General features: G+C 46.2%; 1 protein-coding gene across 3 annotated transcripts in view; it reads right to left on the minus strand.

Moving 5' to 3' along the window:
- The window catches only part of CARD11 (caspase recruitment domain family member 11), a 114,750-nt gene that overhangs the window by 62,071 nt on the left and 41,885 nt on the right, over positions 1 to 10,794 (minus strand). The window contains exon 1 of one of the 3 annotated variants that reach the window (XM_077918720.1): positions 4,817 to 5,004. The exons of the other annotated variants lie outside the window; for them this stretch is intronic. The gene's annotated coding sequence lies outside the window, so the exon portion shown is untranslated. Of the gene's footprint in view, positions 1 to 4,816; positions 5,005 to 10,794 lie in introns of those variants that run through there. 3 annotated transcript variants of the gene reach the window in all.

Genomic DNA, 10,794 nt, shown 5'->3' on the forward strand with positions numbered 1-10,794 from the left:
CAGCAGTTTCAGAAACCTACTGCAGCAAACACACGATATGTGGAGTGGCCTTGGCTTTAGGGGTGAACCTGAGTTCAACAGAGTGACATCCAGTAATTTGCACTGTATGGTCAATGCAGGTGGGTGCTCCTGGGCTCTACACCAGTTCACACATGCAAATCTTAAGAGCATCACTAAGCAGTGTCTGCTCACATGCACACAGGGTTCTTCAAGGGAGGATCTGGACCTGGAGGTGTCTGCAATTGGTCTGTGGGCAACTCTCACCCCAGCTGATGCTGGCTGGACAGCTGTGGCCCCTTTTGTGCACCGATGACCTGGCCAATGTCCTCCACGCTCTGGTGACCTCCAGCCTGGATTATGGCAATGCGCAAGGCTGTCCTGGAAGGTGACACGGAAAGTTCCACTGCCCCAGAGCACAGAAGCTCTTAGATCTGTTTAAGATTTAATATGACTCCTGCTTTAAAACAGCTGTGTTGGTTGCCAGTTGTTTTTTTTACAGACGTAAGTGTAATGTCTCTCGTATTTTTTCCATGTAACATTTTTACAAATTCGTTTCATTTGTTGAGACATTAGGGGGAGAGAAAAAAAGGGGTGGAGGGAGGGAAGATGGGTGAGGGTGGGGTGGGGTGGCAATGTTTCTATTATGCTTAATGTATGTAGGGTTTGGTGTCAGCATTGCTTGTGCTGTTTACTCGTGTTCCTTTGGTGGTGAGAGAGGTTGGGGTTGGCCTAGGGTGTGGTTGTTTGTTTGTGATTGGCTGTGGTGATCTTTGTTTTCGTGTGTGAGTGAGGTGGGTGGGTGTTTTGGATCAGGTTAGCCATATTGATTTGTATGCTGTTGGTGGATTATTGTCATTGTCTTGTTGGGCTGTGTATGTGATACCAAGATGAAGGTCTACCAGGCTTGCATGTTGAGTGCACTGCTTTATGGTAGGGAGTCATGGGCAACTTACAGCTATCAGGAGCGATGCCTTAATGACTTCCGCGTGCGCTGCATCAGGAAGATTTTGGGCATCACATGGAAGGAGAGAGTCTCAAACAAAGATGTGCTCTCTCAAGCCCACATTCCCAGCATGTTTGCACTCCTGTCTCAGCGACGTCTACACTGGCTTGGTCATGTCCACAGAATGGAAGATGGCAGGATCCCCAAGAACGTGCTCTATGGGGAGCTGGCTTCTGGCACCAGGCCAGTTGGCACACCAACTCTGTGTTATAAAGATGTCTGCAGACATGATGTGAAGAAGGCTGGGAGCACTAGCACTGCCATGCAGGAATTTCTTGCAGACGACTACGTGCTTAGAGATAGACAATCAGGCTGTGCATTCATATCAGTGACCAGAGGAATAACAACAACAACAATTATCATTATCATTATTTATAAGCCACCCATCTGGCTGGGTTTCCCTAGCCCAGGCATAGGCAAATTCGGCCCTCCAGCTGTTTAGGGACTACAGCTCCCATCATCCCTAGCTAACAGGACTAATGGTCAGGGATGAAGGGAACTGTAGTCTCAAAACATCTGGAGGGCCAAGTTTGCCTATGCCTGCCCTAGCCACTCTGGGTGGCTCCCAATAGAATTAAAAGCACAATAAAACATCAAACATTAAAAACTCCCCTAAATTCTGATCCCCAATTCTTTCTGCCTTCAGATGTCTTCTAAAAGTCATGTAGTTGTTTATTTCCTTGACATCTGGTGGGAGGGCGTTCCACAGGGTGGGTGCCACCACCGAGAAGGCCCTCTGACTGGTTCCCTGTAACTTGGCTTCTCGCAGTGAGGGAACCACCAGAAGGCCCTCAGCACTGGACCTCAGTATCTGGGCTGAACGATGGGGGTGGAGACGCTCCTTCAACTATACTGGGCCAAGGCTGTTTAGGGCTTTGAAGGTCAAACCAACACTTTGAATTGTGCTTGGAAACGTACTGGGAGGAATGATCGCTGGGAGGAGCACAGAGAGAAGAAACACTGTGGTGCATCTGCCCCAGCTGCAACTAATCATGTCTCTCCCATGTCGATCTCTACAGCCACAGCAGGTGCTGCAACCTTCCAGTGGTTTGACTTCACCCGCAAAGATGCACAATTCCCAATGGATGCCAACCTTGAGCAAAAGTGGGCAGAGTCTTGGATGTGATGCTCACCTGTGCGCAGTTTCCTCTGTGCAGTGAGCTGCATTCCAGCCACATAGAAGCCAGAGGTTTTTGCACATGCATCTCTCCATTCTCCATCTGTTCAAGGAAGATGTGCTAACAAAGTCCAAGGGCAAATGCCAGCCGGGCAAAAGCCTTTCAGTGTCGTATGGAGAGGTGGGGTCAGGGGGAGATTCCCAAGGGATGGATATATGTGCACAGGTCAGGGAGGGTAGACTTTGATGCCGCTTTGAGGCACATTCCTGTCTCCCTGAGATTCATCCTGCTTGAAACAAGGAGCTTTGAGCATCCAAATGTAAAAGGATGGGGGGAAACAGAAATAATCGGGAATCAGACTCTGTGGGTGGGGTGGGCCAAGGGAGGAGGAATCAAGAGAAAACACCAACACAAAAAAACGAGGGTGGAAATAAAAAGAGAACGAGGGTCCTGAGATGGATCTTGGCGTCCTCAGGATTAGTGTTAGCTCAGAGCATGCAAATCAAAGTAATGGCACAATAATTTTAATAATTTACCACAGGAATTTAGTGCATCTATTTAAAGGGATTTCAGAAGTCGCGAGAAAGGAGATGAAAGCTTGGCATTTAATAAAGGCTTTAATCTACACACCCTCTGTGTTGTTACGCATAATGATGAGGGGGGGGGGAGGACAATGGTTATGGAGGCAACAGAAGGCAAATGCTTCCAAGGAGCTGGAGTTTTTTTGCTGTTTTGAACACTGCATTGGCCTCCAGGACATCATCTGTTGCCATTTCCCCAGCCCTTTTGCTGAAAAGACGGTCAAACGAAAGCAAGCAGCTGCAGCGCTTGGTTTCTGTCCCTGTCCTGACTTGGGGCCAAATGTCAGGAGGGTCAGGTTCATCTTTGGGGCTGACTGGCACCTGACCTTGGTTTTGCAGGAGGGCAGCACAGAAAGCGGGATGGATCTGCCTATCTGGGGTCTGTGTCATTTTCAAGAGTTTCTTCCTAAGTCCACCCCATCCTCATTTCTGCATCAGAGAATTTCAATTGAAAAAAAATCACACAGAATTTTACATTTCCGGCATACAATTTCGTCCTGAAATTTGCAAAAAATGATTGCAACTTTTGAGCTAAGGATTGTATTTCAAAATTAAGAGGTGTGCAAACTGTAGGGTGGCTGTGGCACCATACATGTAAAGCATGTTTAAGATGTGTTGCTCCCCACCCAAAGAATACTGAGAACTGTAGTTTGTTGTGTTGCGAATTGTAGTTCTGTGGGAGTAAACTACAGTTCCCACAATTCTTTGGAGGAGAGCCATCTGCTTTAAATGTACTCTAAATGCATGTTGCATACACAGCCTGCGTGTGTGTTCTAATCCACCTGTTAGTCCAGGAAGTGCAGATAAGGGGGGTCACTTTGCAGACCAAATTAAATCCTCAAGTGACACTATAATGTGCAGGTACAGTGGTACCTCTGGTTACAAACTTAATTCATTCTGGAGGTCCGTTCTTAACCTGAAACTGTTCTTAACCTGAGGTACCACTTTAGCTAATGGGGCCTCCCGCTGCTGCCATGCGAATTCTGTTCTCATCCTGGGGCAAAGTTCTTAACCGAGGTACTACTTTCAGGTTAGCGGAGTCTGTAACCCAAGGTGTTTGTAACCCGAGGTACCACAGTACTATATTGGGTTGGACTGAATGTGTGTGTGTGTGCATGGATTTTTCTTGGAGGGGGGCGGTTAGAGAGCAGGATAATGCCCGCTGGCTCCATGTCCTGTGTACATTCAGCAACATTGTGGAAAGAACCTTAAAAAAGTACAATTGTGCACACAAACTTCATACACCCAGAGGGTCCTTTTTTTGGGTTATTTATTCCCAACCTCCCCAAGTGGTTTACTTTTTTTAAAAAAATGGGGGGAAATTATCATGAAAATTCTTCAGCATTTTAGTGCAAATTTCTCCAAATGAACACTTTTTTTGGATCCCTAGTCCACACATTTTTTAAAAGCAATTTCTGCTAATATAATGCATTCTTGCTGAAGCATTCATATATATATATATATATATATATATATATATATATATATATATATACACACACACACACACACACACACACACACACACACACACACATATATATGGACACCTCCCCCTAATATATGCATTTTTGTAAACATCCTTGGGTTGGAAAACTGCACAGCAAATTTCGGATGAGTGCAAATTTTGAGGGACAGTGGTGCTTCAGTTTCCATATTGCTTTGAGAAGCAAATTTGCTAAATTCAGCTTGAACTGAGAACTGGCTCAAATTTCCTCCCACATCCCTCCTCTTCTGCGGAGGACATTGCATGGATGGGGCACCATCAGGGGAGAGGTTCTCCCTCCATGTTCACCACCCACCTAACTTCAGATAACAGAGGAGGGCCTTCAAAGGGTGCCCGTTGATTTTGGGCAGTGTCACAAAATAAGTCAGCGAGTGTGTCACGAGACGTTCCTGTAGATGCTGAACACCTGTAGGTCCTGCAGAGACCAGGATGGGAGGCTGGGTGTTCTCTCATCACCCTTGACCATTGGCCATGCTGGGGTGCTGAGGCTGCTGGGAGTCTGACAGCATCTGGAAGGGCAGGGAGAAGAGGCATCCAGACTCCTTCTCTGAAGTTCCAGAGATTCTGCAGAAACCCATGTAGGAGCTGAATCAATTTAAGGGCCTACCTTAGAACCTTGAAGGAAGACACCTCATTGCCGGAGAGCAGTCCAAGAGAAAGGCTTTGCTTTCAGAGCTTTTCAAACCAGCACCTTGTTCCGCCGCTCAGCGGCAGAGCCGCTCTTGTTTTGTCCCACCATCTTGGCCTCCTTCCTCTTGCTCTGCTTGCACCCCTGAAAGCGTCGCTGCTGTGGAATGGTGCAACGTGCTTCCGGAACCAGCCACCCACCCATTGCTGGCCTTTGCAAACCTGGTGCCTATATTTAGCATGGGGTGGGGGGGCAGGGGCCAGCCTTGCTTCCCCCTTCTTCTCTGTTCAGAGGCAGAGAGAAGCTTGCAGCAATGCAGCGTGGTTCCTCTTACAAGGGGAAAACCAGAAAGGAAGTTTTATCTGGGAGCCAGAAAGCGTCCTTGCCACCTAGAGAGGGGGTTTAATGGGGGGGGGGGAGTAGCACCTGGAAGATTGACCCCCAGACCATCAACTGCACACCCCCTCCCCCGATATTTGTCTGAGGGGTGCGATGGGGGAGGAATTTGATTCAGTTTGCATTTAAAGGCAAAACTATCTGTTTCAAAACTACTAAAGCAACACACAAACTGAAGCATGGCCATCATTTGAAATCCACAGTTCTCTGAATACTGCAATGCAGTTTTCCAGGAGCTGTCTACAAAAATACAGAGATTAGGGGAAATCGTACACACCTTAATGAAAGTAGCATAAAAAATTGCATCCGTTAGGGAAAGCTGCATTGCAAAAATGTGTATCTTAGTCAAAATGGCACGCAAAACTGTGTTTATTAGGAGAAAGTTACACAAAAACACTGGTGAATGTTTGCCAGGATATTTTTTTCATGGTAAATTGCTGCAGAAATGTGGATAATTTTAGGTTTGAAAAAAATGAGAATCTAAGAGAATGGAAATTGACAAATTCACCCATCACCACTGAGACAGCAAGAAAGCAAAGTACCGCTGTCTAAATGTTCAGGAATTGGTGCTTGATCATTTGGAGTACCCTTCATGAAACTCATAAGCTTTGCCTCCATTTTAGCCATATTCACAGAATCATAGAATCATAGAATTGTAGTTAGAGACAAAGAAGAACCATCCTATCTATCTTCCATAATGAAAAATTGCAAGCATGGATTCGGTGTGATAATGGAAAAAACTACCCCCCAAACTGTGCAAAAATAATCCAAATTCTGTGCTAAGCAGAGGTCTTGTAGTTCAGGATTGTGGGGGGTGGAGGGATTGAAGACCCAATTCTATTTCTGCAGCAGGGTCTCTGTCTCCAGGATCCCTGAACTGGCCAATCAGACTGTAAGGAGAGCCTTTTAGCCACTGAGAAGGTGTGACTGGAGCCAGACACTGAGGATGGGCTCCTAGGATCACTCTGGAGAAGTCACAAAGGAAGAACGTCAAGGAGTTGTACTATATAGAATCATAGAATTGTGAAGTCCAACCCCTTGCAATGCAGGAATCTCAGCTGAAGCATTCCATGACTGATGTCCATCCAACCTCTGTTTAAAAACCCCCAAGCAAGGAGAGTCCACAATATGTTCTGAAGCTAAGCATTTAGAAACACAAAGTGCTTCAGTTTCAAGAGAACGGTGTGCAGGTTCTCTTACATGCAATGGAACTTCAAGGAAAAGACAACCTAAGTCACTCTGGGATAAGATATTGGAGCACACCAAAATCATTTGCCCATAGAAATGCATAGAAAACAGTAGAAAGGGAACACAAAAAGATCTGCACCGATCACTGCAATGCACCCCTTATTATGATTATTGTATAATCTTAGGGGGATGTGTGGCTTCACGGTGGCTGTGAAGGGACTCTGTGCTTCTGAATTTACCACTATGCTACTGGTGCTATGGAAAGCTCAGTTCCTACAAATTAAGCCAACGTCCACATTTCCCTCTTATTTTGCATAATTGATTCTGCCTTTGTATACGGCTGCCATGGACTGGCTGGATGCAGAGAGTGGAGGGGGGAACCATCTGGGGAACCCCCAAAGGAACCCCCAGGGGAAGAAGACTCAGAGTCAGGGGACTGGTGGTGGGATGACGATGAGTGATCAGAGAGAGAAGGTTGGGAGGAGGCGGTGTCGGAAGCTGTGTCCAGGGCAGCTGTCTAGCAGCTCCATCTGGTACGCAGGCTGAGACCCTATTTGCCCACAGACTGTCTTGCCAGAGTGGTGCATGCTCTAGTTATCTCCCTGTTGGACTATTACAATGTGCTCTACGTGGGGCTACCTTTGAAGGTGGAAACTACAACTAATCCAGAATGCGGCAGCCAGACTGGTGACTGGGAGTGGCTGCCAAGACCATATGACACCAGTCATGAAAGACCTACAGTAGCTCCCAGTACATTTCCGAGCACAATTCAAAGTGTTGGTGCAGACCTTCAAAGCTCTAAATGGCCTCAACCCAGTAGACCTGAAGGAGCGTCTCCACCTCCATCATTCTGCCCAGACACTGAGGTCCTAGGGCCTTCTGGCAGTTCCCTCACTGTGAGAAGAGAGGTTACAGATTACCAGGCAGAGGGTCTTCTCAGTAGTGGCGCCTGCCCTGTGGAACACCCTCCCCTCATGTCATGGAAATAAACAACTATATGACTTTCAGAAGACATCTGAAGGCAGCCCTGTTTAGGGAAGTTTTTAATGTTTGATGTTTTATCGTGCTTTTAATATTCTGTTGGGAGCCGCCCAGAGTGGCTGGGGAGGCCCAGTCAGATGGGCGGGGTATAAGTAATAATTTAGTCTTAGTCTTAGTCTTAGTCTTAGTCTTAGTCTTAGTCTTAGTCTTAGAGTCTTATCTGAAGAGGCAAAAGGGTTGAGTGAGCCGGAAGAGGCTGGGGCAGAGAGCAGTCCAGATTCAGAGGAAGAAGCGAAGGCTGGTGAGGAGAGGGGCCAAGAAGCAGAGTGGAGACAAACCGATGGAGAAGCCAGGGGATCTTCCTTTCCTGCTGCAACCAGCTCTCCTCCCCCCTGATCTCCCAGAACCAACAGACACATGAAAAGCGCAGAAGAGAGGTTGGTTGCGCACAGACAAAGTCTCAGATTGCCTGGAAAGAAACCCTGGAGAGGAGGGGACTGTGGGAAGACCTTCAGTCCTCGCAGCTGCCTCCTTGGGGCAAGAGCTACTGAGAGGAGTTGGTAGGATCACTAGACCTGCACTGTTTTGGTTTCTTTGAATGAAGAAATAACTTCACTGACACCAGTGGGGTTTTTTATTGCTGACTCCAGATACTGATAATGGTTTTGCATAATTATTTTGGCTTTGCTAATCAAGAGGAAGAGTGCACAATGAAGGAGGATACCGAGGCACTGCCTACAACCTCCAGAAATCTTATCCATCTTCTGAGATTACAGCAGATATCACCCACACACTTGTTTGCATATTGTTGCAATCATGAGGTCTAGAAACCTGCCCTCTCCCTGCAAACAGTGCAAGATTCTCAACAGGCTGAATGTCCTGTCCAGTATCACGTTCTGTAGGGGTTTTTTGTGCTGTCTTAGAATAGCAATACACGGCTACCCCTAAAAGCCCTCCGTAGAAGCGGCTGATATTGATCTCTTGAGCCACACAGGGTGTTGAGGAAAGCTCGCACGCAACACGACGCTTTTGTGTTTTTGTTTTTGGCTGAAAAATTAACACAGCCCAGAAATGAGGTGGGATTTCCGACAAGCCTTTCCATCTGTCATTTCTCATTCTGTTTATCTTCCTCATGGAAGCCTTTAAGTTTCCAGCTTTGCACATCCTTAATTGCTGAGTCAGCTGCCACAGCTCAGAGTCGTAAAAATCTATTTTCAAAGGGTCCAATGGTTTTATTTTCCAATCATAAATATGGAATTTAATTAGCAGCTTGCTGCTAATGAAGTCATTGTGGAAGAGAAGATGGGCAGAGGCACTGAAACTTCAAGCATAAAACACAAACAAGAAGTGTCATGTGGACACACTTCTGCAGTAACTGGGTTAACACTTTGGGGTCCTTCTACTTTTCAGTAAAGGCTTCTTTCACTACCATCATTCATCACATGCACTCCAATTCCTCTGCCTGTGACCAGGGCTGGATTGAGGTTTGATGAGGCCCTAAGCTACTGAAGGTAATGGGGCCCTTTATATGCCCAGCTGTCCTTTGTCAACAGCAAATTGTCACTTTTTTGTGTTGAATACATGCTATATGGTAATTTATGGACCTAATAGGTATCTAAAGCCATTTGCACATAACAAAATATGTATTGTATCAAAGTAATTGTTGAACTGAAATATACCGTAATTGAGAAGAAGTATTTGTCGTTTAGTCGTGTCCGACTCTTCGTGACCCCATGGACCAGAGCACACCAGGCACTCCTGTCTTCCACAAGAAGAAGTATATTAATAGTGAAATACACACTGCAGGTTCTTTTCTTTTCTTTTCTTTTAATCTTATACTTTGAAAATGTACATCTAGGTGTTTTTTCCCTTTAATTTTTTGCCCCCCCCCAAGAGAGTGAGGCCCTAAGCTCTAGCTTGTTTGGCTTATACGTAAATCCGGCACTGCCTGTGATCAGTAACAAGGTGAGAATTGTCAGTAGGAGACACGCCAGTGTGGGACAGCGTGGTACAGTGGTTAGGGTATCTGATGGCAATCTGGGAGATCTGGGTGAGGGGAGCAAGACTTTATGCTGGCCACCAGGCAATGGCTTTTCCCACCTGCCTTGGCTGACCCTCCAGTCCTAGGAGCTTTCATAAGGCAACTGTTTCCAGAGGAAGAACTGTGAGGGGAGAGAGACTCGGTTTGCCACTGTGTGTGTGGGGGGGGGGGTTGCTTTCACCTGCGCTGCCCCACCTTCAGAAGAGAGCTTCTGCCATGGACATTATGTGCATGTGCATTTTAATGAGCTGAACAGAGTGAAAGATTATGAGTCATGGGAATGTGGGGAGTGTGCATGAATTCAACAGTGCTTAGTTTATTTTTTGGCTGCTGTTTTGTTGATGTTGTTAATATTGTTTTATAGATTATGAATGCCGTAGTGCTTTGTTAATGTGCTAATGTGGCTTTTGTTGCAATTGTGCTGTTTGGCTTTCTTTCTTTCTTGTAGTTGTTTTGTTAATAGCGTTTTTAGATTGTAATTGTTTTACTTACGATTTTTTAATTAGTCCATATGTTTTATGCCATATTTGTGAATTACTAGGGGCATGATGCTGATAATGCCAAGGTTGCAGGTTCGATCTCTTCCTGGGACAGCTGCATATTCCGGCATTGCAGGGGGTTGGACTAGATGACCCTCAGGGCCGCTTCCAATTCTACGATGTTATTGTTATTTATTTTTGTAAGCCGCTTTGCAATTCATTTGAATGCAAAGCACATAGAAATGTGCTGGTTTTAATCTTTAAAGCCCTATGCAGCCTAGGACCCTCGTACCTACGGGACCGCCTCTCCTGGTATGTCCCACGGAGGACCTTACGGTCTTCAAACAAAAACATCTTGGAGGTCCCAGGCCACAGGGAGGTTAGGCTGGCCTCAACTAGAGCCAGGGCTTTTTTGGCTGTGGCCCCGATCTGGTGGAATGCTCTGTCACAAGAGACTAGGGCCCTGCGGGACTTGACATCTTTCCGCAGGGCCTGCAAGACAGAGCTGTTCCACCAGGCCTTTGGCCAGGGCACAGCCTGACTCCCTCCCTCGGCAATCTTCGCGGAGCTCTGGCCCAATGGTTGCCATTAATTTGATTTGAATTGATTATAGAATGAATTGATTTTAGAATGCTGTGTTACTTTTATTGTTGTTAGTTGCTCTGAGCCCGGCTTCGGCTGGGGAGGGTGGGATATAAATAAAATATTATTATTAAATATAATAAATCAAGTCCGCACTCAACCATGAAGCATTTCTATCCCATCTTTTTATTCAAGGAGTGCAACGTGGCATGCACGGTTCTCCTCCTCCTCACTGAATGCACACAACAACCCTGTGAGGTAGGTTAGGCTGAAAGGCAGTGACTGAACCC

Source organism: Podarcis muralis, chromosome 14 (genome assembly GCF_964188315.1).
Source record: "Podarcis muralis chromosome 14, rPodMur119.hap1.1, whole genome shotgun sequence".
Classification (NCBI taxonomy): domain Eukaryota; kingdom Metazoa; phylum Chordata; class Lepidosauria; order Squamata; family Lacertidae; genus Podarcis; species Podarcis muralis.